The sequence below is a fragment of the Aethalodelphis obliquidens genome, unplaced genomic scaffold, assembly GCF_003676395.1.
Source record: "Aethalodelphis obliquidens isolate GAN/ISIS:26980383/991018 unplaced genomic scaffold, ASM367639v1 scaffold44, whole genome shotgun sequence".
NCBI lineage: Eukaryota > Metazoa > Chordata > Mammalia > Artiodactyla > Delphinidae > Aethalodelphis > Aethalodelphis obliquidens.
The window spans coordinates 8,764,650-8,790,109 of record NW_020837988.1 but is presented as its reverse complement, the minus strand read 5'-3'; the positions used below and the strand labels follow the sequence as shown (position 1 = coordinate 8,790,109).

The following is a 25,460-nucleotide window of genomic DNA, read 5'->3' as shown; positions in this document are numbered from 1 at the left end:
CCCTGGGGATTCCTCAATTTCAGAAAGGGGAGGAAAGAAAGCAGTGGGCGGTGGGGGGAAGGAGATGAATGGAGGGAAGGAGAGAAAGAGAGAGAGAGCCTTCTGTGTGGGCAACACGACCACCTACCTGGGTGTTATAATTTGAAGAATCAGGAAGACTCTGCCCCAAATAGGTCTCTGTCACAGAGCTTCACCTTCCCTGATATTTCCAGCAAGGCCACTGAGAGACCTAGCTTAAAATGTCAGAGTAATATCTGAGAAGAGCAATGCATTAATTCACTGGCACCCATGAACACCATAGCGAGAATTAGAGGTCCAGGTAGCCCCGCCACTCAGCTGAGACTCAGAAGGACTGGGGCACCAGGTGGAGAAGCTGTGCCAGGAGGCCAGCTGGTGTCAGCCATGAAACCCTTTCTGGTGGACACCTATTTATCTATGAATGACCACTGTTTCCCAAGGAACTCAGCCTGGAAGATCCTAGTGGAAGAAATGGTCAAGACTTTGCCCCGAGCCATGGTGACAGCAGTGCCTGTCTCAGTACTCCCCACGGAGGACCTGGCTGTTCTCTCCTCCCATGTGGTTTTGCTCTTCGACTTGGTTCAGCTAGATAATGCTCGTCCCTTCCCATCCCCGCTGTGTTTGCCTCAGGCGTTCCGTCCTCCCATCTCAGTAAAGCTCCCCCGATTCCCACCCTGCCCTTCTGGCTGGAGACAAGCTCTCCAAGCACTGGGTGGATGCCCCCGCTGAGCGGCCGAGTGATCTAGGGACGTTTCTCATCCACCAGAGCCACGCTTTCCAGTGACTCCTCGCCGGTCCTCACCCCTGGCATCATTGGATGACATGAGTGGGTACATCCTGTGTGCCAGGCGTCAGCCAAGCCTTCAAGGCATTCGTTCATTTAATTCTTTTTTTTTGTTTTTTTGTGCGGTACGCGGGTCTCTCACCGTCGTGGCCTCTCCTGTTGCAAAGCACAGGCTCTGGACGCGCAGGCTCAGCAGCCATGGCTCACGGGCCCAGCTGCTCCGCGGCATGTGGGATCTTCCCGGACCAGGGCACGAACCCGTGTCCCCTGCATCAGCAGGCGGACTCTCAACCACTGCGCCACCAGGGAAGCCCAGTTCATTTAATTCTGTCGACACCTCTCTGCAGGGTGCGCTACGATCATGCCATTTTACAGATGAGGACACCAAGCTCCCCCCATTCTTCTGGCCCAGCACCAGCTTTGGATTCCTCCTTACAATAGATCCCTGTGCCTTAGCCCACCCCCTACCTGTGCCTGGAGGGCTTGAGCAGCCTTGACTGCTCTCTGCCTGGTACCCCCAGTGGGGGCCTGGCTGGATTTAGGCCAGGAGGTCTGGGGGCTCAAGGGTAGTTTTTTTTTTTTTTTTGTGGTACGCGGGCCCTCTCACTGTCGTGGCCTCTCCCGTTGCAGCGCACAGGCTCCGGACGTGCAGTCCCAGCGGCCATGGCTCACGGGCCCAGCCGCTCCACGGCATGTGGGATCTTCCCGGACCGGGGCACGAACCTGCGTCCCCTGCATCGGCAGGCGGACTCTCAACCACTGCGCCACCAGGGAAGCCCTCAAGGGTAGTCTTGTGTTTGCATTTGGCCTCTGGCCAGTCCTCTTGCCCTTTCACTAGGAGACAAAAGTTTTTGCTGTCTGTTTATTGTTTTTTTGTTTAAAGATCCTGCTTTTCCTTCCAAGTTTTCTATTTCTTCTGTTTGCAACTCAACAGAAAAGAGAATAAAACTCAGGGTAGCACACAAGCTACTTCGGAGATGTGCTAGAGGGGCCTCGCACAGATGAGTCACTTCACATCGGTAGCTTGAAATCGGCCATGGCGGGAGTATTTACAGTATGGGCATTGGCAAATGTTACAGATCAGGGATTTTTTTTGTCTCCAAGGAGAGCTGGCTGTTAAACATGAACCAGTACACACTGGGGGGACCCTGTGGAAGCTCTTTTCCAGTTAGCATCGTGGCCGCTTTGGGAGGGTGCCCTAGGCTCTCGTTCCTCCTTTCCTGCCTCTGCACAGAGCCTGCGTCAGGCGGCCACACCCCTGAAGGTTGGTACTTAACTGTCCACATGGTCTGCACTGCTTCAACTTGGCTTGAGATTACTCAACTCCCAGCCAACACCGGAACTTATTTAAACAATAAATACTTGCAAACTGAACAAAACAAGCTTCCCACACAGAGCCGAGTAACGCGACTGCTTTACACAGTGAGTGGGGACACAGCCTAATCAGCGTCGCTCATTACAAAGTGCAGTCCCGTGGGGCGTTCACCTGTTCCTGTCCCTGGGCCCACCTTCCCGGAAGTCAGAGGCTCCAGGGGTTCCTAGAGGCGTGAGTGTTTGGTACGGGGACCCCGTGCTCAGAACCCCTCGGGCAGGAGTCAGGCCCAGCTGTATGGAGCGATGCTGCGGACTCTTCATTGACACAGTTGCAGAGAAGATTCAGGATATAAATTTGAAGAAGGATTAACCATTCCCAGAACAAATAGCCCTCGCCCGCTCTCCTCTTCATACACAAACCCCACTGCGTATCCAAGTGCAAACAGGTAGGATGCCTGCCCGTTCCTCTCTTTCCTCTCCCCCTCCCTCTTCCTGGCAAGGCTTCTTCTTTTTTTTTTTTTTCTTTTTGGCTGCGTTGGGTCTTCGTTGCTGCGCGCAGGTTTTCTCTAGTTGCAGCGAATGGGGGCTACTCCATTGTGGTGCACGGGCTTCTCTTTGCGGTGGCTTCTCTTCTTGCGGAGCACAGGCTCTAGGCACACGGGCTTCAGTAGTTGTGGCTCCACAGTAGTTGTGGTTGTCCCCGTCAACCAGTCTTGCACCAACAGAGTCCAGAGTTGGTGGGTCTTGGCTGGCAGGGAAGGTAGCCCACGAGTTGTGGGACCAGGTACGTAGGTCCACCTGCTAGAGTAGGTAGTGGCTAGGTGAGGCCCTCGTCAGTTTTCTGTCTGTTCCTTCAGCTGGTGAGAGGAAAACTTGGCCCCATCCTCCTTGACCCAGCATCAGCAGAGTCTGAAAGCTGAGAACGGGGCAGGGATGCACCCCAGTTGCCCCCACTGGCCTCCCCTCTTTCCACAGACAAGTCACAGAGATTATGGAATTAGCATCTTGATCCTGATCTGGGGTCTGTCAGAATATTCAGATGCATGAAAAAGACAGAAGGAAGAGAAATCATGCTGGTTCCATCCTGTGAAAGGCCAGGAAGAGTCCTTCAAACCCTGGACACTTGGGAGCTTCAGAAATGTGCACTTGGAGGGAATCAGGGTCCCCCATGAATAGAAAGGGTACATATTCACCTGTCTTCCAGGGTCAGGCAGGTACAGGGGGCTGGGTCTGGGGTCACCTGGAGAATGCTGGGTCCAGAGGCAGAGACTGCTCAGGTCCAGGTTATTGCTGGCACAGGGGAGAGAGCCTGGGGTCACCCAGAGCAGCTGGTTTCTCTAGAGGAGCCAGACATACAAGCTGGATTTTTGCGTGAAAGTATATGATTTTAGGTGTTGGCACCCCAAATTTTAAATTAAAAAGCACAGTATGAACAAAACAACGCCTACTGTGGGCTGGCTTCTCCGTCCACGCCCCAGTTTACAGTTCCTGCTGAAAACCTCCAGGGGCTGGTGGGGTGGTGGGAGAGGAGGGGCGGAGGGCCAGTCTCCTGTCTTCCTGCTTTCAGTTTTCATAAATTTATTTATTTATTTTTAAAATTTTTGGTTGTATTGGGTCTTCGTTGCTGTGCGCGGGCTTTCTCTAATTGCGGTGAGCGGGGGCTACTCTTCATTGTGGTGCGCAGGCTTCTCATTGTCGTGGCTTCTCTTGTTGCGGAGCACGGGCTCTAGGCGTGGAGGCCTCAGTAGTTGTGGCACGTGGGCTCAGTAGTTGTGGCTCGCGGGCTCTAGAGCACAGGCTCAGTAGTTGTGGCGCACGGGCTTAGTTGCTCTGCAGCATGTGGGATCTTCCTGGACCAGGGCTCGAACCCGTGTCCCTTGCGTTGGCAGGTGGATGCTTAACCACTACACCGCCAGGGAAGCCCTGCTTTCAGTTTTGAAAGCCATGTTTCTTCCAGGGGCTGTTGCCTTTCAAGGTAATTTGATTTTGCTTTTCTCTAGCTGCCTTTGAGCCTCTGAGGTTGCAAGGCATAGCTACTGTTTTATTTGCAGCCTCTGATGATGGGAGAAGGATTTTAAAAGCTGCAACCCTGTCAAGTCAGTTTCCGTGGTCTCCAGGGGAGTGGAGAACACTGCATGGGGACAGAGAGGCCCCCAAATGTTCTTGGGCCTCCTTGGGTTGGAATGACCTACTCCCATTGGCTGACACTGGGCTGCCAAAGCTAGGAACTAACTCTCTCTGTTGGCTGCTGTCACATACCCATCCATCCATCCTCCATCCATCCAACCATCCCCCATCCATCCATCCGTCCATCCATCCACGTGTACGCGCATGCCCCTGTCCTCAGAAATAGCGTTCCTGCTCCCGCGACTATAACGTTTGCAGCCAGTGGGCAGCAAGTGGGGAGGACAAGTGGAGGCCAAGAAATGTAATCCACCTCCCGGGATAGTGGGCAGCAAAGAAGACTTCACTGAGCAGATAACATATGTGCTGGGGTTTGAAGTTTTTGCAGTTTTTGGCTAGACAAAAGGCGGGAATTGTATTTATGGAGGACAGAACAGCATGAGAGAAAGGCGGCAGCCCCATTCAGATCCCAGTGCTGACTCGGGGCAAAGAAATCAGTGGAAAGCAGAGGGGCATCCTTCCCACTCCCCTGGACACACCGTGAGAGCACCTGGCGTGTTTTGCCTTTGGTGCAGAGTATGTCCCTGCGGGTGGTGAGTGGAGTGGGTGATGGAAGGTTACTGATGTCAGCAATGGATGGACGGTGGGAGGATGAGCTCCCTCAAAGAGGGTTATAAAAAACTTTTTATCATGATTATTGCTGGTAGAGGTATCCCTTTCAACTTGAACTGAAGCTTTGCATTCCTTCCAGCCAAATGCCCAGGGCAATTTCTGATGCTCACAACATTTTGAGGTAAATATACATGTCAGATGAGTAAACCGATGCTCAGAGAGGTTTAGTAACTAGTCCCAAACCACACAGGTCTCTTGGTTCCCAAAGCGGTGCTGTTCGCTCATCCAATGGGGCGGAATGCTCAGCACATCCCACCCACTCTCAAGGTCTGCCCAGGCATTATTGCACAACACCAGCAGACTTGGGAAATCCACAATGCTTCTTTTTTTTTTTTTTTTTGGGTACGCGGGCCTCTCACTGCTGTGGCCTCTCCCGTTGCGGAGCACAGGCTCCGGACGCGCAGGCTCAGCGGCCATGGCTCACGGGCCCAGCCGCTCCTTGGCATGTGGGATCTTCCCGGACCGGGGCACGAACCCGTGTCCCCTGCATCGGCAGGCGGACTCTCAACCACTGCGCCACCAGGGAAGCCCCACAATGCTTCTTAAAACTGTGCATTGCAAAGCTCTTACCTGTTTTCCATTTTTGCTGCTGGGTTCCTTTCGCATGTAATTATTTTGCCAAGGTGACGTTAACGACATGTCCCCTCCACTTACACCGATCATCTGTATTGCTGGGCAAACGCAGGTTCCTTCTGAATTTTGTTGCTTTTCTTCTCCGAAGGTCTCTCCATCATCAGCAAATCCCTGTTCTGCTCATTATTTACGGTGCCTGAGCCCCTGCTCACCTGTGCTTACTGAGGGCCCTGGCAGATCCAATTTGCAAGCCCAGGAGGCTGTGGCTGTTTCCATGTAAATTAGGAGGGAGGGGGAGGGGGAGGGGGAGGGGAGGAGCTGGTTGTTCTTAAGTTGTCCTGCCGCATCCGTTAGACCCTTTTCTGTGCCTTCCTCAAACCCATGGAATATGGCACCCCTGTGTCATCTAGGCTCCCCAGAGATGAAACAATGAGCTAGAGTTGAAAACTTAAGGAAGTTTCTGGAAAAGGTAGAAACCAGGTCTCCGGTTGGCTGTTCCCTGGGTGTGAACTGTGGGAGGTGGAAGGGGGGTAGCCCTCGGAAACCTCTATGCACAGGAATTCCCTGCGTGATGCCGCCGGCATCTGTGTACAGAGGTGCTCCCCAAAGGGCTAAAGGGTAGGACTGGAGGGGATTTTAACTTTCTTCTTCATGCTTTTCTATAAGCTCTACATTTTCTGCCACTACATGTGTTGCTCTCATCAGAGAAGAAAAGGATGATGGATGTCTTAAAACACACAGAACCTACAGCGCAGCCCCCTCTGTGGCTGGGTGTGGTGGGCAGAGTGAGCGCCCCCCGACCTTCACTGGGGCTCACGGACCTCCCGTCCTGACTCGAGTCATCTGGGATGAAGGTTGCAGGGTGGAACACCGGTTCCTCGCCCACACATTAACTGACTTGTTTCAAAGGGAAATTGGGGCTCAATGAGGATACATCTGAAGGTCTGGGTCGCAGGAGAAAAGCGCCACGAGGTCCTCCCACGAACCATCTCTGGACAAATAGCACTTATATAAATGTTTATCCGAGAAGTGTCTCCCTCATGCACGAGTGGGCCATTGAGGGGAATCAGGGCTGCTTAGGGACAGAGCCCTAACCTTTTAAGGAAAACGTCACGCTTTCCCACAAAGCATCCGGGTGTGATAGAAAGAACCAGAATACTTAGGGTGTTTTTGACTGCCCTTCCCAGCCTCCTGCCAGTCTGAATATCTGCTATAGCCTCCACTCTTGTCCCTGCTCCCTGCCTGGGGCTCGCATCCCTCAGGGCTAAAGGCTTCTCCTGCTTCCTGGCTGCACAGACAGCTCCTGACCCATCCCAGATGCCACACTGCCCGGCAGAGCTGGCATCCTTCATTTCGTGATGTGGTCATGTCACTGTCCACCTTCTCTGACATCCTGGAGCGTGCCGTCTTCCTGTACCACTTGTACCTTGAGTCACGAGGCTTCTGACGTTGAAGCCTGCGTGTGGAGCCCCTCCCCTCCCATAAGTGAGGCGTTAGGACCAGTTGTTCCGTTCCAGTGGGGCGACATGAGGATGTTGAGGGGTGCCTGGCCAAGGGGGGGAACAGTAATAGGACCACACAAGATAATAAACCGTGGAGAGTACACCTGTCTCCCTCAGATGCCCTCCACTTTCTTATATGGAAGTAAAATTCACGTAAGAGAAAATTAACCATTTTAAAATATACAATTCAGTGGCATTTCGTACATTCACAGTGTTGCAAATCCATCGCCTCTATCTAGTTCCAAAACATTTCCATCTCCCCGGAGAGAGACCCTGTGAGAGACCCTGAGAGAGACCCATTAGCGGCCATTCTCTACCCACCCCCTCCCCCCAGCCCTTGCAAACTGAACCTGCTTTTTCTGTCTCTATGGAGTTGCCTATTCCGGGCACGCCATATAAATGGAACCGTTCAGTATGTGACCTTTTGTCACATGCCGGCTCCTTTCATTCTGCATAATACAACCCCTTCATCCTACGGACGGGAAGGCTGAGGCCCAGCCGGGTGGGGTGCCCCATCCGAGCTCACACAGCAGACCTTCCCAAGGACAAGAGGACACGGAGCCGGCATTGGCCGCCACGAGGTGGAAACGAAGCAGAGTGGATCGCGTGTCACCTAGAACTTGAGAGCGAGACACGTACTGCCGAAGCCCAAAGCAGCGACGGGATGTCAAACATCTCATTCAAGGAACCAGTGTTGGGCATCTGCCGGATGCACAGCCTCTTTCTTGGAGCTTCCAGGCTGGTTGGTCCCAAGCAGAGGCTTTGGTGGAAGATAGATGTGAGTCCGGATGCCCCTTTCCCGCTTGTTATCCGTGGATCCTAGACACGCCCTGTCGGCTCTCGAAGCTGACCTCCTCACTGCTTCAGTGTCTGCACCCACAGAGCCTGCGTTAAGGGCGGTGGCGAGGGTTAAATGGGGCAATACTGGGAAGTCGACAAATGTCAGCCGTTAGTCTTGTTTTATCATCACGTTGTTATTGCACAAGGAGGAAGCTGCTTCCTTTGGGTGTCTCCGTCCCATTGGTGAGTTAGCCACACAGGAGAGCCAGGCACCTGTTCAGAAAAGGTGAGGTGCCCTCCCACCAGCTTTGGAGAAAGCGGCAGTGGAGGGCCTTCCCGTCTTGGAGGCTGGGGTGGAGGGTGGAGTGGGAAAGGTGTGTTTGTCCAAGAAGGGACAGAGGAAGGCCAGGCTGGCCTCATTTGTGTCCCTGACCCCCTAGTCTCCCAGGGTGGCCCCTGTAAGCCACCCCGGATTACCTGTCTCCTGCCATCCCTTCTCCTGACGAGAACACCCACCTTCCTCTGTGAGGAGAACACCCACCTTCCTCTGGAGAGATAGTTCTCCGACACGACACGGAGGACTCCGTACACATGACAATTACCGGTTAAAAATGTCTCTGTCTAGGGACAAGGCGGAAATAAAGACACAGACCTACTAGAGAATGGACTTGAGGATTCAGGGATGGGGAAGGGTAAGCTGGGACAAAGTGAGAGAGTGGCGTGGACATATATACACTGCCAAATGTAAAATAGATAGCTAGTGGGAAGCAGCCGCATAGCCCAGGGAGATCAGCTCAGTGCTTTGTGACCACCTAGAGGGGTGGGATAAAGATGGGTGGAGGCAGATGCAAGAGGGAAGGGATATGGGGACATATGTATATGTATAACTGATTTACTTTGTTATAAAGCAGAAACTAACACACCATTGTAAAGCAATTATACTCCAATAAAGATGTTAAAAATAAATAAATAAATAAATAAATAAATACTTGTTATAAAAAAAAAAAAAAAAAAAATGTCTCTGTCTGCTCCAGGCCTGCATGTGGTGTAAATCATGTGGGTAGCCACGAAGCCAGCTGCAGTCAGCACTCCCCTCCCCACGCTGCCCAGAGCTCCCAGTGCGCTGGGGCTTCATCTCAGCCACACAGAGAGAGGGGAGCCCTGCCTGTTTGGAGCAGCTAGAATAGCCTAATTTTATTTATCTTTAATCAACCCCTTCAGTGTGTTCCCTCTAGTCAAAGGCAGAGCTGGAGTGCCACGCAGGCACATTATTTGTATTTGGCTTTTATTTACCCAGGGAGGTTGCAGTATCTCGTTTGCAGAGACACCCCAGTGGTACCACTCCATCACCCAGAGCCCTGTATACGCTTGGCACAGGCAGTGCAAGGGGAGGGCAGGGCAGGGCGGCCCCTCGGCCATCAGTACCGGCTGCCTCTCCAGCTCGAAGGCTGGAAAAATACCAGCCATCCTCATTCCCTCCAGCCTGCCGGGAGATGCCGGGAGCCCGCAGAGAAGAGCGGACCCACCTCCCCGACACGCCGGTCTCCTCCGCGCAGCCTCTCCTGGCCACCCAGCTCCTGTGTCTCCGTCCCCGCAGACAGGCACGGATGGCCCTCCCCGTGGCCTGGCGGTGCTTCGCTGCTCCTGCCTGCAGGACTTCCCTGCAAAGGGGCTTGCTGTCCCTTCTTGCGGTGTCCAGGGCCCCACCACCCCCGACGCTGGGTCCGGCTTCCGGCGGGCACTGAGGGCTTCACCTCCCCCGCCTCCCGCCCCCATCACCTCTGTCTGCCACCTTGTGTTCAGCCTCCCACCTGGGACCCTGGATGACACTGCTCCTTGGCCAAGCTTTTTCCTTCTGTTTTCTGGGGAGGCCTAGGGTGATGGTTTCAGGGTCCAGGCAGTGGAGATGGTTTGTGATTTCCACACTGCAAACCGCCAACAGCCAGAAGGGTCCGCAGCCAGCGTGGCCCGTCTGCCCCACTCTGTCTGCGTGGGGATGCGGGAGTCTGGGAGAGCAGGGAAGAGGATGCAGGAGAATTTGAATTCACTGTGGCCCTGCGGGAGTGGAGGGAGAGGTGGCTGGTTGGAGCCCAGGTGGAGCTGAGCCTGTCCTTTCCGTCCTTCTGCTCAGTAAAGTGACAAGATCCAATATTCATTAGTGCCTCCTGAAATGGGCGGAGTGGTCACCTCCACCCCGCCAGCAGTTATTTACATAATAACCTGACCTTAGGTTACCTTTCATTAACAAACACATGTGAAAACACAGAAGCAGGCGGCAACATCTCATAAATCTATATTGTTCACCCCGGTGTAGACGGCTTACTTTCACTTACTCGAAAAAGAGGGGGCCCTCTGCTTTGTGTAGCCATCAGGGGAGGGAGGCCCCATGGAGGAGGTGGCAGCCTCTAGAGTGTGCACTCACCCGAGAGGACGGTCTCTTCCGGTCTCTTCCTTTGAGTGCCGAGTTCAACCTTCAATTACTTTGCTTACCTGTGTTCTCGGCTTCCCCCTCCTTACTCTCTCCGGGCGTCTGGAGGTCTGAGAGCCAGGAATGGGGGATCCTGCCAGTGCTTGCTGGCAGGATCACCCTCCCTCCCCGGCCGGGGATGCTCACACGCAGTTATGAAATGATACACTATGGTCCTCCAAGAATTACGGGCAGAGGGCCACACGGGTCCCATCTGTCTTCTTACTTTTGGAGGTGCCCCTTCTTCTCTCCGGTGTCTTTGTTCAGTGGGACAGGGAGGGGTTCTGGGGAATTCTGCCTGTTCTGAGCCGTTGAGGTCCCTGAGTGGTATGGGGTGGGACACACCGTCTCTGTTTATCTGCTTGGGACTTGGCGGTGTCCCAGGTAGTGGGGTGGGGGGCACCGAGATGATGAGGCCTGGCCTGGGACGAGTGAAATTCTGGGAGGACAGAGCTAAGGAAGGGCTGGTGCCGAAGCTGGGGAGCACTGGACCTCCCTCTCCCCTTCCAGCCTCGTAGCACCTTTCCTTGCAAAGTGTGAATTTACTCACAGGCCCCTGGGTAGCATCTTACAGGCTCAGGGCTGAAGTGTGGACACAAGATGACACTGAAGTCCTGCTAAAAAGGTCCTCTGGGGCTGTAAGGCACCTCCCTAAATGGGCTGGACCCAAGGGCTGGCCCTGGACACCCAGATCCCCAACTTCCCAGCATCCACTCATTTCTTGACCGATGTTTTGAATCCGAAGACCACACTTGGAATGACTGTACTGACCATACTCACAGATTGACGTCCAAAGCCCAAGGACCAATTTCTTCATTTATCATTAGAAGAAGGAGGATTGGGCAAACCATACTGCTTGAACCAGCAGACCTGGGCTCTTTCCCTGGAGGCCAACTTTATGGCCAGTTGGCTAGAACGGCTAACATGAATTAAGCACTACCGTAGGCCATGTGTATTAGTTATCTATTGCTGTGTAACAAATTACTCCAAACCTCAGTGGCTTAAAATAACAAATGTTTATTATCTCACACAGTTTCTGGGGGTCAGGAATCTGAGAGCAGCTTAGCTGAGTGGTCCTGGCCTGGGGTTTTTCATGAGGTTGTGGTTAAGATGTCAGCCAAGGCTGCAGTCATCGAAAGCTTTAACGGGGGCAGAAGGAGCTGCTCCTAAGATCACACAGCTGTTGGTTGAAGGCCTCAGTTCCTGTGGACCTCTCCACAGGGCTGCTTGAGTGTCCTCACAACCTGGTGGCCAACTTCCCCCAGAGTGAGTGATTCAAGAAGAGGACGAGGAGGAAGACACAATCTTTTTTATCAATTTATTTATTTTTGGCTGCATTGGGTCTTCGTTGCTGCGCGTGGGCTTTTCTTTAGTTGCGGCGAGTGGGGGCTACTCTTCGTTGCAGTGCACGGGCTTCTCACTGCGGTGGCTTCTCTTGTTGCGGAGCACGGGCTCTAGGTGTGTGGGTTACCTGCAGAGCTGAGATTTGGAATCACATAGTGTCAACTTGCACTGCCCGATAGCACTTTCTACAGTGATGGAATTGTTCTACATCTGTGCTGTCCACCATGGTAGCCACTAGCCACACGTGATTATTGAATACTTGAAATGTAGCTAGGGTCAATGTCCTCCAGCTAAAGACCACCAGGAATATACTTGCAGCTGAACAAATTGGATTTATTACTTGCTGCAGAGAGAGATCACACACCCTGGGGAATCATGAGACGACTGAGTGCAGGACATTAGGAAGAATCTATTATAGGATACGGTCTACTACGGTTGGGTGATTTGGGGGAAGGTCTAAGGAATCATCTCATCCTCATAACGACTCACCGGAAGCATTTTTCTCATTTTACAAACCAAGGCTCTGCACGGTTACGCGATTTGTCTCTGACATGACCGACCGTTCTTCTCCAGCCTGTGTGGACCCTGCTCAAGGAGGAAGAATAGAAAGGACCTTGCCCTTGAGTTGCTTACAGCCACTCTGTTCAGGGAATAATCTTTGGGCAAAGGAAATTCCTGCCCAGTGCCACTCAGAGGCAGGTGTGGGTGTGGCCTGCTCTGGCGCCAGGTGAGTCCCAGCCCCTGGCTCTGTTCCAGGCCCTCCAAGGAAAGGAGAGGGTGTGGCTGGAAGATGCCTGCAGCAACCTTCGGCTCCACAGGCTAGTTTGGAGCTTGGAAGCCACGTGCCTGAATCTGAATCCTAATGATGTTTCTGTGCCACGGGCTGACGTTAACAGTGCCTGCCACCACCTATGCCCACACAGCACTCCCCACGCCATCAAGGGGACTCAGTATTTGACATTAATCCCCCCGAAGCCTTTTGAGCTATTCACTCAGTTATTTCCAAACCAATTACGGGCTCAGAGTTTGCAAAGTGGATTGACACTCGGGTTTTCCGGTAGGGACCCCCTCAGCACCAATCTGAGGATGTGGTGATTTAGCAAAGAGAGAAAGGATATAATTTTTTAGCCCCGGGGGAGGCTGGAGGCGATCGCAAATATCCCTTGAGCAGAGTCAGATTCTCTGGTTTAAAGAGGCAGCATCCTCCCTGCCGTAATCGGGCTTCAGGGCCCCTTTAATTTTTATTTTTTAATTTTTTTAAGATGTTGGGGGTAGGAGTTTTTATTAATTAATTAATTTATTTTTGCTGTGTTGGGTCTTCGTTTCTGTGCGAGGGCTTTCTCCAGTTGCGGCAAGCGGGGGCCACTCTTCATCGCGGTGCTCGGGCCTCTCACTATCGCGGCCTCTCTTGTTGCAGAGCACAGGCTCCAGACGCTCAGGCTCAGTAGTTGTGGTTCACGGGCCTAGTTGCTCCGCGGCATGCGGGATCTTCCCAGACCAGGGCTCGAACCCGTGTCCCCTGCATTGGCAGGCAGATTCTCAACCACTGCGCCACCAGGGAAGCCCAGGGCCCCTTTAATTTCAAGGGGGGCAGGCGGAGGAGGTTGGAGGCATCACCAGGTTATGGGGCTGTTTCCTCCTAGGAGCCAGCCCAGGGCCTCCGTTTAATTGGAATAAACTGGGGCAGGTCTCTTATCTGGGCCACTGCTTCCCGGAAGCTGCAAGTGATTTGCAGCTCTGAGATGATCCACTGGTCAACACGGCCAGAGGGGATGGAGAGACAGATACCACCTGTTCCTTCTGGGGCCCTGGCTGCCCAGTTGACCTTCTATCCTGGTCTGGTTTCTGGGCGTGTCCCGATCTCCTCTGCTGGAACCTCCCTGGGCTGCCCAAGGTGGGCAAGACCAAACGGGCTAAGTTTCCTAATCCTTTTCTGTGTCCCCAGGTGGGACCTCCAGCAGCAGTCCCGCAACACAGCCCCTATCTCACCGCTCCAAAGCCCTGGGCCCAGAGACCCCCCTCCCTATGGGGAGTGAAGATGGTCCAGAGCCTGTAGTTGAGGGGGGAGACCCGTCTCTCTGTGGCCTCACCTCTCTCTGTCTCACCCATGGGGGCCTCTGCAGCGGGCTAGGGGTGGGGCTGTAAGTTAGCCTTACTCGGTTGCCCACGTTCACATCAGTTCGGGTAAACAGAGGAGCCTGCTCACTGGTCAGGAGCATTTAAGTCCCAGCTCTGTTATCTAGAAGAGCAGGTGTACCCACTGGCCTTTCGTGGCTCCAGCTTGCCTCCTGGAGCTCCTGCCCTGCTGCTTTCGTGAAGAAGCGCCTGGCAGGTGGGTTATGCCCCGGGGTGGGGAGAAGAGATGCATCGGAGTGAGGTGGCATGCTGCTAAATGCCCCCAACTGGCTCTCCAGAAACACGCAAGCCCCAGGGGTGGTGTCTGCCAGTTTCCGCGGTGTAAATGCTGTCCCCACCGCCAATTTCAAGCTGCCATCGTGATGTCACTAAACATGGAACCGGAAAGAGACGTCCAGAATCGGCTCTCGCAGGTCTGTGCGAGCAGCTGCAACACACTGGTGGGTCCAAGAGCGATGTACGGTCCTGAAACCCTGCTCCAGAACCCACCACAACTTCTCTAGGCGCCCCCTCCCTGGCGCACAAGGGGCGTTTGTTCCTCTGCCTGGTGCCTTTGGGGCCAAGTTGTGCTGGGTCCGTCAGTCGGCGAGGCCTGAGCAGGGGCTGGGGGCAAAGGTGAGCCCAGGATCGGAACAGAGCCAGCATGGCCCAGGCCGTCCTAAAGCATCACATCCCACCCCTGCACAGAACCTCTGTCCAAAGCAAGAGTGAGATTCCTAGAAGTTTCCCTAAAATAAAAGAGGAGGGGAGCTGGGAATTATCCTACCTGAGGATCAATAAGGCCTAATGAGAGAGCAGATTTCAAAGCAGAGGCAATTAGCCAGAAAGCCACTCTGATGGGGGATCTGATTTCTTTGCTTATTCCCAAATCCCCTGGCTTTAGGGAACCTCAAAGCATAGGAGGCAAAGGAAAATGAAAATAAATCCTGTCTCTTTCAATAAAGCACAAAGGCCTTTCCTCTTTTGGCAGGAGCTGTGCCTGCGTTTCCCAGACGGCAGACGCCCGCATGAGGTCTGGAGAGGCTGAGGGGGCTGGGAGGGAGGGGGGGCCCAGCTTCATATCCCAGACGTCGCAGCGGGAACAAGGACCCTTGATAAACACCCTTGCCACGCTGAGCGATCCGACCTGGAAGATGCCGTCATGTATTTTTCATCTGCCTCTTCCTCGCTGAATAATGAAAGGGGAAAATCGTAAGGTTTGACCGGGATTTACAAGGAAGCTCTGAAGGAGGCTTGACCGGAGGAAAATGAGCTCAAGGGCTCATCGCGGTTAAACTCCTGGCTGCTGCCTCCCGCCCCTCCCAGAGAGGCTCCTTTCACCTCCAGCTGGCAGGCCCACCTTTCCCGACACAGCCTAGCCCAGCCCTTACTCCAAGGGGCTCCAGGAAAGGGTGCATTTCTCTCTGAGACACAAAAACTCCAGGTTCCGACCAGAACCAGCTGGTGGAAGAGGGATGACATAAAGGCAGCTGGATAGAGGCTGGGGGTGGACACCGGGCCTTTGCCATTTTCCATGGTGTAAATATCCCCACCGCCAACGTGATATGACTGAACACGGCGTTGGATGTGCAGAATCAGCTCTTGCAAGGTGTAATCTTGGGGGTGGGCGGCTGGGATGATCAAGTTCTCCAAGGAGGGAGGGCAAGGGCAGAGAAAGAGGGGAAGGGGTTTTGTGGGCCGGGGGCAGAGAGCTGCCTGGGAGCCAAGGGGTGGGAGGGGGTCTTTACTATGGCTGCATAGTAACCGTGAGACCTGGGCAAGTAATTTAACCTTTGGAAGCTGCTAGTTGCCTGTCTTAACACTGGAGAGAACAGCCGTCACCCACTTATTTCACAAAGCTGTTGGGAGGCTGGGACGTGTCTGCCATCACTTTGCAAAACTGCAGAGTTACCCCCGTAAAGGTATTATGATCACAAGCTAAAAGGAGAGACGAATACTCAGTTTTCCTGACTGCACTGTAACATGAAGAGAGAACGATTTATATACCCACTCACGAGTAAAAATAATAACATAATAGAGAGCATTTTTGGGTAAAGCACACAAGCGAGAAGTGAAGGCTGCGTTGGAGCCAGACCGCCACGCCTCTTAACAGGAAATGCTGGGTCCTTGGTGGTAGTCAGGCGAAGTGCAGGCAGAGGCCTTGAAGGGAATCTCCTTCCAACGGACTAGCCTCGGACACAGCACCCCCAGCTGAACATTTCCCGCGACTGCATTCGCTCATGCACTCGGAGAACTTTTCCTGAGCGATGACCCCGCGCTGGTCTCAAACAGAGATGTACTGCATGCCTGCCCTAGGAGACTCTGTGGTGTGGGTGGGAGATGGTCACATGAACGCAGAATGTGCGAATGGATGAGCGGGGCCCCGATAAAGGCCTGGGCCGAGGGCCCAGTGAGTGGGAGGGGCTCCCCTCAGTCAGTCGGTTCCGGGGGTGCCCACCCCAGTCCGTGGCACACAGCAGCCCCTCGATAAAAGCTGGCTGATGAGGAGATGGGCCGCAGAGACGTACGTGTAGAAAGGACCTCTGAGCTGGATTCAGGGGTCTTGGCCTTGAGTTGGGTCTGTAGACCTTCAGGGGCTTGTGGATGAACTTTGGGGAGGTCTGAGGCCCCCTAAGGTTACACATGAAGTGCTGTGTGTGGCCCTCTTCTGGTCTGTGGTGTTCATCACATTTTCACAGTGGTCCGTGATGCAAACAGGGTTCCGATGGGTGGGAAGGCGATGAGTTTGCTAAACAGAAATCTTGGCTAAGGGCACAGGCAGGGGGCGAGCACAGTCCACGTGTCGGGGTGCCGTGTGGACAGAGGCCAGTGCCAAGGGGCCAGTGACAGGCAAGGTCTGAGCAGATTCAAGGGCATTTGGGTCTGGGCTGGAGAAGATGGGAGGCTGCTTAGAAGAGGGTGCGAGGGAGGAAAATGTCTCTGGGGACCAGGAACAGGACGACACAAGTCAGGGATGGAAGACAGCCATGCTCGCTCCCCAGCAGGGAAACATGGCCCATCTGGTGGCATCAGACTGTTGTCCGCTAGCTGGTCCCAATCCTGGGTTTAGGCCTCAGTCACCCCCAAGAGCTCTGGTTCTGGTTCAGAGAATCTAAGTCCCAGAGCTTCCAAGTGCAGTGAGAACTTTCTGCTTGGTCCCCCGGGAGCCAGCTTTACTCTTCCTGGGAGCTTGAAAATGTACCAGACCTGTCACCCTGCTGGATGCTGGCCCAAAGTGACGGGAGAGGAAGAGGGAGGCCCAGGGGCTGGGCCGATGGTACCAAGAGGCGTTTCCAGGCCTCAACACGTTGTGTGGCCCCTTGTCTGTCTTCTTTAAATCATCCCCCCTCACACACACACACACACACACACACACACACACACATGCACTTTTCTGGGAGCCTGATCGTCACCTGCAGTCCAGAAATGACCTTCACAGGTACTATCCCGGGAATAGCCACGGCTGGCCCACCTGGGAGGGGAGCCCTTCCAGGCAGAAGCATGTGTAGTGCTTGGGGACTGAGTTCTCGGTAGATTTTGTGTCCAGTTACAGTGACGTGCTAATGGGAGGTGGAAGGGAGGAACAGAAGTTTCTAAGAGAGTAGAAGGTACACACGGCTGCTCTTAACCAGCGCTGGCGGGAAGTGAAATACTCCAGGCCCGAGGATTTCCCACCCACCGCAAGTCTACCATCATCCCTTGAAAACGCATGACCTTCCTAAATGACAAATGACACTTAACCTTTCGGTGAAGTTTCAGGAATGATGCTTCTGGTGGTTCATTACCACCCTCTGGTTGGTCCCAGTCACGCCCATGGTGATTGAATTGTAAGGAACTGCCCGCCCCTACGCAAAACGGTCCCAGACTCCAAACGTTTGCTTTTGCAAGTTTTTTTTTCGCAAGTATTTTTCATGATTTCAACTCCCTCGTCCATCTTTTCTACTTTCAATTCTCGCTGGTACTGAGACGGATGCTTCTGCCCTGTCTCCTGGCTCTTTCTCTCCCCCATAATTAATGTGCTGCGGGTAGTGAAACCCAACTATTTGTACTCAAACAGAGCAGGGATATGAAAATGAGTAGCTTGTGAGTGAGACCCGAGTTTCTGGCTGATAAGGATGTGGCTGTATTATACCGATCTGGGCTATTTAGGGACATGTCCCCCCCCTCTTTCCTGTTTCTTGGCAGTGTGCTGCTGGAGATGTTGGACAGTCTGGGAAGGAAGTTAAGAGAATCACGGAGTCCAGAGGAAAATAAGAGCCAATAAGTAATGCCTTCAGTTCACTAAGCATTTATTGTTAAGCGCCTGCTGTGTGCCTGCGGGCTCTAGTAGGTATGGAGGAGGACCATGGGGTCCCTTCTGTGCAGTAAAGGGTTAACCTTACCCAGAGAGAGGTTTGACCCTCGGTGCTGACTCCTGGGGGGTCATGTCTGAAGGCTTGGAAGGTCCTGCCTGTTTACCTGGGGACCTCGGGCCACATTGGATAGTCTGTGCCCACAATGCATGGGTGTCTCAGGCTGCCTGGCATCTGCTTGGCTCTGGAGGGACCACAGACAAAGGTCAGCCATGTGGGTCGGCAGTGATGTCTACGTGACCAACTCCCAATGAAAACTCTGGACCCCAAGGCTCAGGGGAGCATCTCTGGTTGGTAACGCTCCGTGAGCACCGTCGAACATTGTTGTAGGAGGATTGGGGGCCGTCCACATGACTGCACTGGGAGAGGAAGCTGGATATTCACGCCTGGTCTCGCCTGGACGCTGCCCTAGGTGCCTCTCCCCACTGCTGACTTTCATCTGTGTCCTTTCCCTGGGATAGACTGTACCCGTGGAAGTGTAACGGCTTTGCCGAGTTCTGTGAGTACTGCTAGAGAATTATTGAGCCTGAGGATGGTCTTGGGGACCCCGGAACTCACACCTGCCCATGTAGAAGATGTAAGCTGGGGCCAGGCCTTTCCCCTCTGTAGGCTCCAAGCCCCTTCCTCATTGGTAAACAGGTTTTTTTCCCCAGAAGATATCTCAGATCCTCGGAGTAGGAACACGGTGTGAATCTGAGGCATGGCTTGGGGGAGCCCGGATAGTCACCAGCGGAAACAACCACTGTCCCATCCCCACTAAACCTTCCAGGACGGAGGGAAGCCCCATTGCCTGATGGTCGCTCTTCCCTCCACAGTGAGGAGTGGGCCCAGTCCTGCGCCCCAGGTCAGCTGTGCAGGGAAGTGGACCCCAAGTAAGCCTTGAGCCTGGAGTGGAAGCAAAGAAGATTTTGAGGCATTGGCCCAAGGGAGCCAGACGAGAGCAAGAGACAGGTGGCAGCAAAGGAGTGACAGGAACTGGGAGGGTGAGGAGGGGATGCTTGTAGTGACCTGGGGAGACAGCACTTCACAGGGGCGCGTAGACCTCCTGCATCTGAAGAGCTCACAGTTACGGGCTTAGAAGGATCAGAACGCGATGAAATATATTCAACACACTCAGCAGAGCCCAACTCAGTCTTGGATGATCTGCGCGGTGTTTTAAAATCATACGAGCCCCCCTGACGGACGTCACGTATGGGCTGCAGAAGAGCCCTGCTCAGATCCCGGCTGCTTGGGTACCTCGTTATCTCGAGTCCGGGAGAACAGACACTTTCCCGTGTAAGACAGGAGCTGCCTCCACAACATTGGGTTTTTCAGATGCCTTGCCTGCAGTTTGCGGGAGTCTCACCTGGAGAACGGCCATGCTTTTTTTTGGGGGGGGGGTACGCAGGCCTCTCACTGTTGTGGCCTCTCCCGTTGCGGAGCACAGGCTCCGGACGCGCAGGCTCAGCGGCCATGGCTCACGGGCCCAGCTGCTCCGCGGCATGTGGGATCTTCCCGGACCGGGGCACGAACCTGTGTCCCCTGCATCGGCAGGAGGACTCTCAACCACTGCGCCACCAGGGAAGCCCTGTAATTCTTTATTAATGAGGAAGCCCAGAGTACCATAGAATGTTCTTTTTCTGAGACTGAAAAGCACACTTTTCGGTAGAATTTGGCATGCCGATTCATAGAGCCCGAGGCCAACTTAGAAGAGATTTTGTTCAGTGTCTTCATTTCACAGACAAGGAGACAGAGGACTAAGAGGAGATGTGGCCCCTCGAGGCCTTGTGGCCATCTAGAAGCCACGACGGGCCTTAGTGTTCAGCCCTCCTTCCACTGACAGAAACAGAAGAAGAATTTGTTAAGACAATCAAATGTAAGAGCTACCATTTGCAAAGCTTTCAGTGCGGGCAGGGCACTGGGCTGACTTTTACCTTCATTATTTCATTGCATCTTTACAACACCTCACGAGAGTGTTCTGTTTCCACCCCAGCTGGGTGGACTCCAACTCAAGTATGATACTACCCACCCAAGTTATTGTCAGACCCCACAAAAGGGCTGAGTCCTTCACAAGACTGCTCCAATGTCAGAGGCCAGCCAGGGGTCCCCAAGCCACCCTCACTTCCAACCAGCTGGCTATAGATTCAGGGGTTTTATCTTACGACCACCTCAGGTTTGACAATTCTCTAAAATGACTCATAGAATTCAGGACAGTGCTATACTTTCACTTGAAGTTTTATTATAAAGGTTACAGATAGGGCAAGATCCAGAAGGGTCCTGGATACACAGCTTCCATGCCCTCTCTCTGTGGAATCAGGACACATCGTTCTCCTGGTACGTCCATGTGTTCACCAACTGGGAAGCTCCATTAGCTTCAAAACTTACTACAAAACTACAGTGATCGGGGCTTCCCTGGTGGTGCAGTGGTTGAGAGTCTGCCTGCCGATGCAGGGGATGCGGGTTCGTGCCCCAGTCCGGGAAGATCCCACATGCCACGGAGCGGCTGGGCCCGTGAGCCATGGCCACTGAGCCTGTGCTTCCAGAGCCTGTGCTCCGCAATGGGAGAGGCCACAACAGTGAGAGGTCCATGTACCACAAAAAACAAAACAAAAAAACTATAGTGATCAAAGCAATGTACTGACATAAAGGCAGACATATAGACCAATAGAATAGAACAGAGAGCCTAAAAATAAACACACACACACACACGTGGTCAAATGATTTTGGCAAATTTCAAAAATGACAAATGACGAATTTAATGACGAATTTTGACTGTTAAGGCCAATGACAGTCCTAACACCGCATACAAAAAATTAACTCAAAATGGATCAGAGATCTGAACGTAGGAGCTAAGACTATAAAACCCTTAGAATAAAACGTAGGGCAAAAGCTTCATTACATTGGGTTTGGCAATGACTTCTTATGATGCCAAAGGCATGGCAACAAAAAAAGAAATAGACAAGCTGGACTTCATAGAAGTTGAAAGCTTTTGTGCATCAAAAGATTCTATCAACAGAGTGAAAAGGTACAGAATGGGAGAAAATATTTGCAAATCATGTATCTGATAAGGGATTAATATCTAGAACATATCAAGAACTTGGTGTCCAGAGTTTTTATTGGGGTTTCATTACACAGGTATGCTTGATTACGTCATTAATTGCATGATTGAACTCAATCTCCAGCCTCCCCTCCCCTCTCCAAACCTTGGGTCCAAAGTTTCAACCCTCTATTCACATGGTTTTTCTTTCTGGTGACCAGTTCCCATCCTGAAGCCATCTAGGAACCTACCATTGGGTCATCTCATTAGCAACAAAGACTCTCCCATCACTCAGAAAATTCCAAGAGTTTTTGAAGTTCTGTGCCAGGAACTGGGGACAAACACCAGATATGTTCTTCATTATACCATGGAGGACTTATCATTATTATTTAACCAAGAGCTGGCTGAGACTGGGAGAGTAACTTGCTCCAAGTCCAGTAGCTGGTCAGTGGCAACCATGGAACCAGAGCTCAGGTCACGCCCAAATCTTTGGGCTTACTCTTTTTTTTTTTTTCTTTTTAAAATATTGATTTATTTGGCTGTGCTGGGTCTTAGTTGTGGCACACGGGATCTTTAGTTGCGACATACAACTACTTCCCTGACCAGGGATCGAACCCGTGCCCCTTGCAATGGAAGCCCGGAGTCTTTTTTTTTTTTTTTTTGCGGTACGCGGGCCTCTCACTGTTGTGGCCTCTCCCGTTGCGGAGCACAGCCTCCGGACGCACAGGCTCAGCGGCCATGGCTCACAGGTCCAGCCACTCCGCGGCATGTGGGATCTTCCCGGACCGGGGCACGAACCCATGTCCCCTGCATCGGCAGGCAGACTCTCAACCACTGCGCCACCAGGGAAGCCCCGGAAGCCCGGAGTCTTAACCACTGGATTGCCTGCGAAGTCTCGGGTTGTTTGTTTTTCCGACATCCATCCTATTCTTGAAAGGGACCTGTTGTGACCCACAAAAGGTTAGAAAGTGTGCTTAGGTGTCAGCCATATTGTATAGATTCCAATTTCCATCTGCAAATAAAGGACAGCCACTTCAGCTCTGTGTATTAACCATGTCTTTTATTGTGTGGATTTCTGATGCTTTGACATCTGGGTCTTTGCAGGTACTGGAGAGACACCCTTCCAGGGTTAGCCAATTTCTAGAGATTGTAAACAACTCATCTGAGTGTGCTTTTTTTTTTAATAGAATGAATTTAAATTTATTTATTTATTTTTGACTGCGTTGGGTCTTCGTTTCTGTGCGAGGGCTTTCTCCAGTTGCGGCGAGCGGGGGCCACTCTTCATCGCGGTGCTCGGGCCTCTCACTATCGCGGCCTCTCTTGTTGCGGAGCACAGGCTCCAGATGCTCAGGCTCAGTAGTTGTGGTTCACGGGCCCAGTTGCTCCGCGGCATGTGGGATCTTCCCAGACCAGGGCTCGAACCCGTGTCCCCTGCATTGGCAGGCAGATTCTCAACCACGGCACCACCAGGGAAGCCCTCACCTGAGTGTGGTTTTTATATACAAACAGACCAATCCAGAGCCCGTGCCTCCAACCACCTCCTCTATGGGGCTCTCACACTCTGGGCCACTGAACACCTGCCCTAATCACCCCAGGGCCAGGTACCAAATGACTAAGGCAGCCCCTATGCCCCACAGCCTCCTGAAATTTCTCAAACTGCCCAGTCCTAAGTTTGATCACCCTGCCTCGCCCATCCCTCCCCATGGAAACATGGAAACAGTACAGGCTCTCGCCCACACTTCTCCTCTCTGCCTCTGGTGTTTTCCCATGTGACCCTGCATGGCCCGGCGTGCCCCGTCCTCTCGGGAACCGTGAGTCACAGACTATCTTTTCAATGGCAGTTTTCTCCTGATCTGCTGGCCTCACTCTGCCTCAGCTTTTCTCTTACTGTTCGTATGTTAGAGCACTCTGGCTTCAGCTTTGCAGACGGGGGTGGAGGTCGGGGAGGCTGGCAGGTGCTTCTGCATGAGTCATTAACTCAACTAATGACCAACCTTGCTCATCAGCAGAGGCCGTTCTGGAGTCCCCATGGCAGACCTTTCTCCGCACCGTTTTGGGTGAGTCCAGAGAGGAAATTTTCCTTGGACCTGCGTCATCTCTGCTCCGCAGAGTCCGGGAAGGCCAGAGGATGGCGCTGGTCTCTGCAAAGAGCAGCCTGTGGTCAGGGAAGGCAGCCCACCTGGGTCAGAGGCCGCTGACATCACAGGCTAAATGGATGTTCAGGGAGAGACCCCGTGACAACTGAGTTACAAGAGGCCTCCCAGAAGTTGTCTGACCTCATGGAAAAATCAATGCACCTCTTGTTTTTGTCTCCTGAAATATTTCGTCGGTGATGGTCCTTCCCCAGGTGACAACATATTTTATGACAAAGTGCGGCAGGCTGCTGGGCCTCTGGTGGCTTCAGACACAGCCTGACATCATTCCCTGTCATTACTGATGAGTCTCACCTGCCTGGGGCTGGAAGGTGATGCTTCCTCCCTGCCCCACTAGGGAGCCTGGGAGGGAGACCAGATGCCATAAACGCCATCCGTTTCCGGAGAAGATCCCCGTGGCAGTGAGAAGGCTGGAATCCTAGGATGTCAAAGCTAATGTCAGGGCACCTGGGTCCACCCGAGGCCTGGAGAGAGTCCCCCGCCCTTCAGCAGAGTGTCTGGAGGGGAGGAGGTCCGAGGTTGCGTTGCTAGCTAAGGAGAGGGCAGAGACAAAAATGCGAGACTTCTAGTTTCCAGTTCAGCATTTTTTTCTGCTCCTCCAGCGGCTTTTACAAAGAGGCCCCCGTCCCTCCTCCCTCCCATCCTTCTGCCCCACCTCTCCGCCCTCCCTCCCTTTTCACAGACAGCAGGGAGCCTTCCACATGCCAGGTACTCCCTGGTGTTTATTTGCTCAGCCCTGTTTGCAGATGGGGCCTTTCAAGGGGTGAGCAGCATGTAGGAGAAGCAGTATCTGGGGGGCCCGGAGCGCAGGAGGTCTGGAGGCACGCTGCTCTCCTGCGGTCCTGCTTCCTGGCTCCTATCCTTGTCCACGCCCCCCCCACCCGCCCCGTCTCCTGGGGACCACCTGCCCCTCAGACCAGGGCCTCTGGGATCCAGTCAGGACCACGTAGGGTCACCTGAGGGTTGGGACAGGCCAAGGTCAGACGGCTTCTCTACATCATCCCTGAGGGGAAACAAGCACAGACACGGTTAACCTGCAGGGGGCTTCGGTCCTCCATCCTTCTCCTCGGGCCAGCTCCCCATGCCCCTGACGATTAGGGGCAGGGGACAGGCCACATGAACTCTCCTGGGGCTCCTTCCGCCTCAGGTCACTTTGTCCTGCCTCTGGAAGGAAGGAGAGCCCCAGGAGCCTCAGTTTCCTCTTCTGCCCCTTCCAGCTGGCTGCCGCGGTCAGTCCCTCTACTGTTCGCCTGTCTGTACCAGGGGCCTGGTGAGCTGAGGCCGGGGTCCCTTCCAGCCCGGCCACGCCCTGGTTGGCGGCGCTAAGGTTCTCAGGGTGGCTCCTGGACCTCCAGCTGTAGGAGCACCTCGGGGGCTTGTTAAGCAGGCAGATTCCCAGGCCCTGTTCCCAATCTCAGGGCTGAAATGGCTGGCTTTGGGGCCTGGGAATCTGCAGGCCTACCAGCACCCTCTGGTGAGGCTGCAGGACCAGATGCCTCAAGGGCAGGACCCGGGGTGGAGGCAGCAGAGAGGTTTGGGCAGGCAGTGCAGGCTGGGGTGCCCCTTGTTAATTGGAGAGGAACCTCCGTTTCTCCTGCAGAGTGAATCCAAGCCCATTAGAAACTGAAGGGCACAGCAGAGAAGGAGCGGGGTCGAGCTGGCCTCCACCCCCTGCCTCTCCCTTCTCCACTCAGCCCCTCCCCCAGGCTGATCGCCTTCCCAGAATGGAGATGTCACTCAGCACAGCCTGATCTCAAGAAGCCGAACCCACCTCTTAACAGAGATGCAAATCCCTGAGCCCAGGGACTGAGCTTGGCAGAGGTTCTGGGGGTGCAGGGAGGGTGGGATGGGGAGGCTGCCCCAGTGAGGGGGCGGTGCCCAGCCTGTGCCGGCTGCTTCCTCTCCACTCCATCAGGTCTGGCACATGCCAGGGTACCGGCTCCTGATCCTGGCAAAGGGAAATGAAGTTGCTGCCCCTGAGCTAATTAAGGAGGCAGGGAGGCCGGCGGCTGGGAGCTGGCGAGCAGAGTGGTTGCAGTTGCCAAGTGTCCAACACGCTGCCCACGTGCCAGGGCCGGGGGGCGGCGGCGGGAGGTGGGGGGACGGGAATCCTCCTTGAGCGAAGCCAGCTGTTTTGAGGCCAACTCCCCTCCCCCTGCCTGCGTCTGTCAATTCAGCAGACGGGGCGTCTGTCTGTCTGTCAATTCAGCAGACGGGGCGTCTGTCCGTCTGTCAATTCAGCCCAC

At 53.7% G+C, this 25,460-nt stretch overlaps 1 long non-coding RNA gene across 1 annotated transcript; it reads left to right on the top strand.

Annotated features, from left to right (window-relative positions):
* The first annotated feature begins 1,879 nt into the window (after nt 1–1,879).
* Nucleotides 1,880–23,568, top strand: LOC113606492 (uncharacterized). The gene is made up of 4 exons (XR_003427578.1): nt 1,880–2,562; nt 4,006–4,091; nt 12,099–12,305; nt 23,068–23,568. It is a non-coding gene; the product is annotated as an uncharacterized LOC113606492 (long non-coding RNA).
* Nucleotides 23,569–25,460: the final 1,892 nt, after the last annotated feature.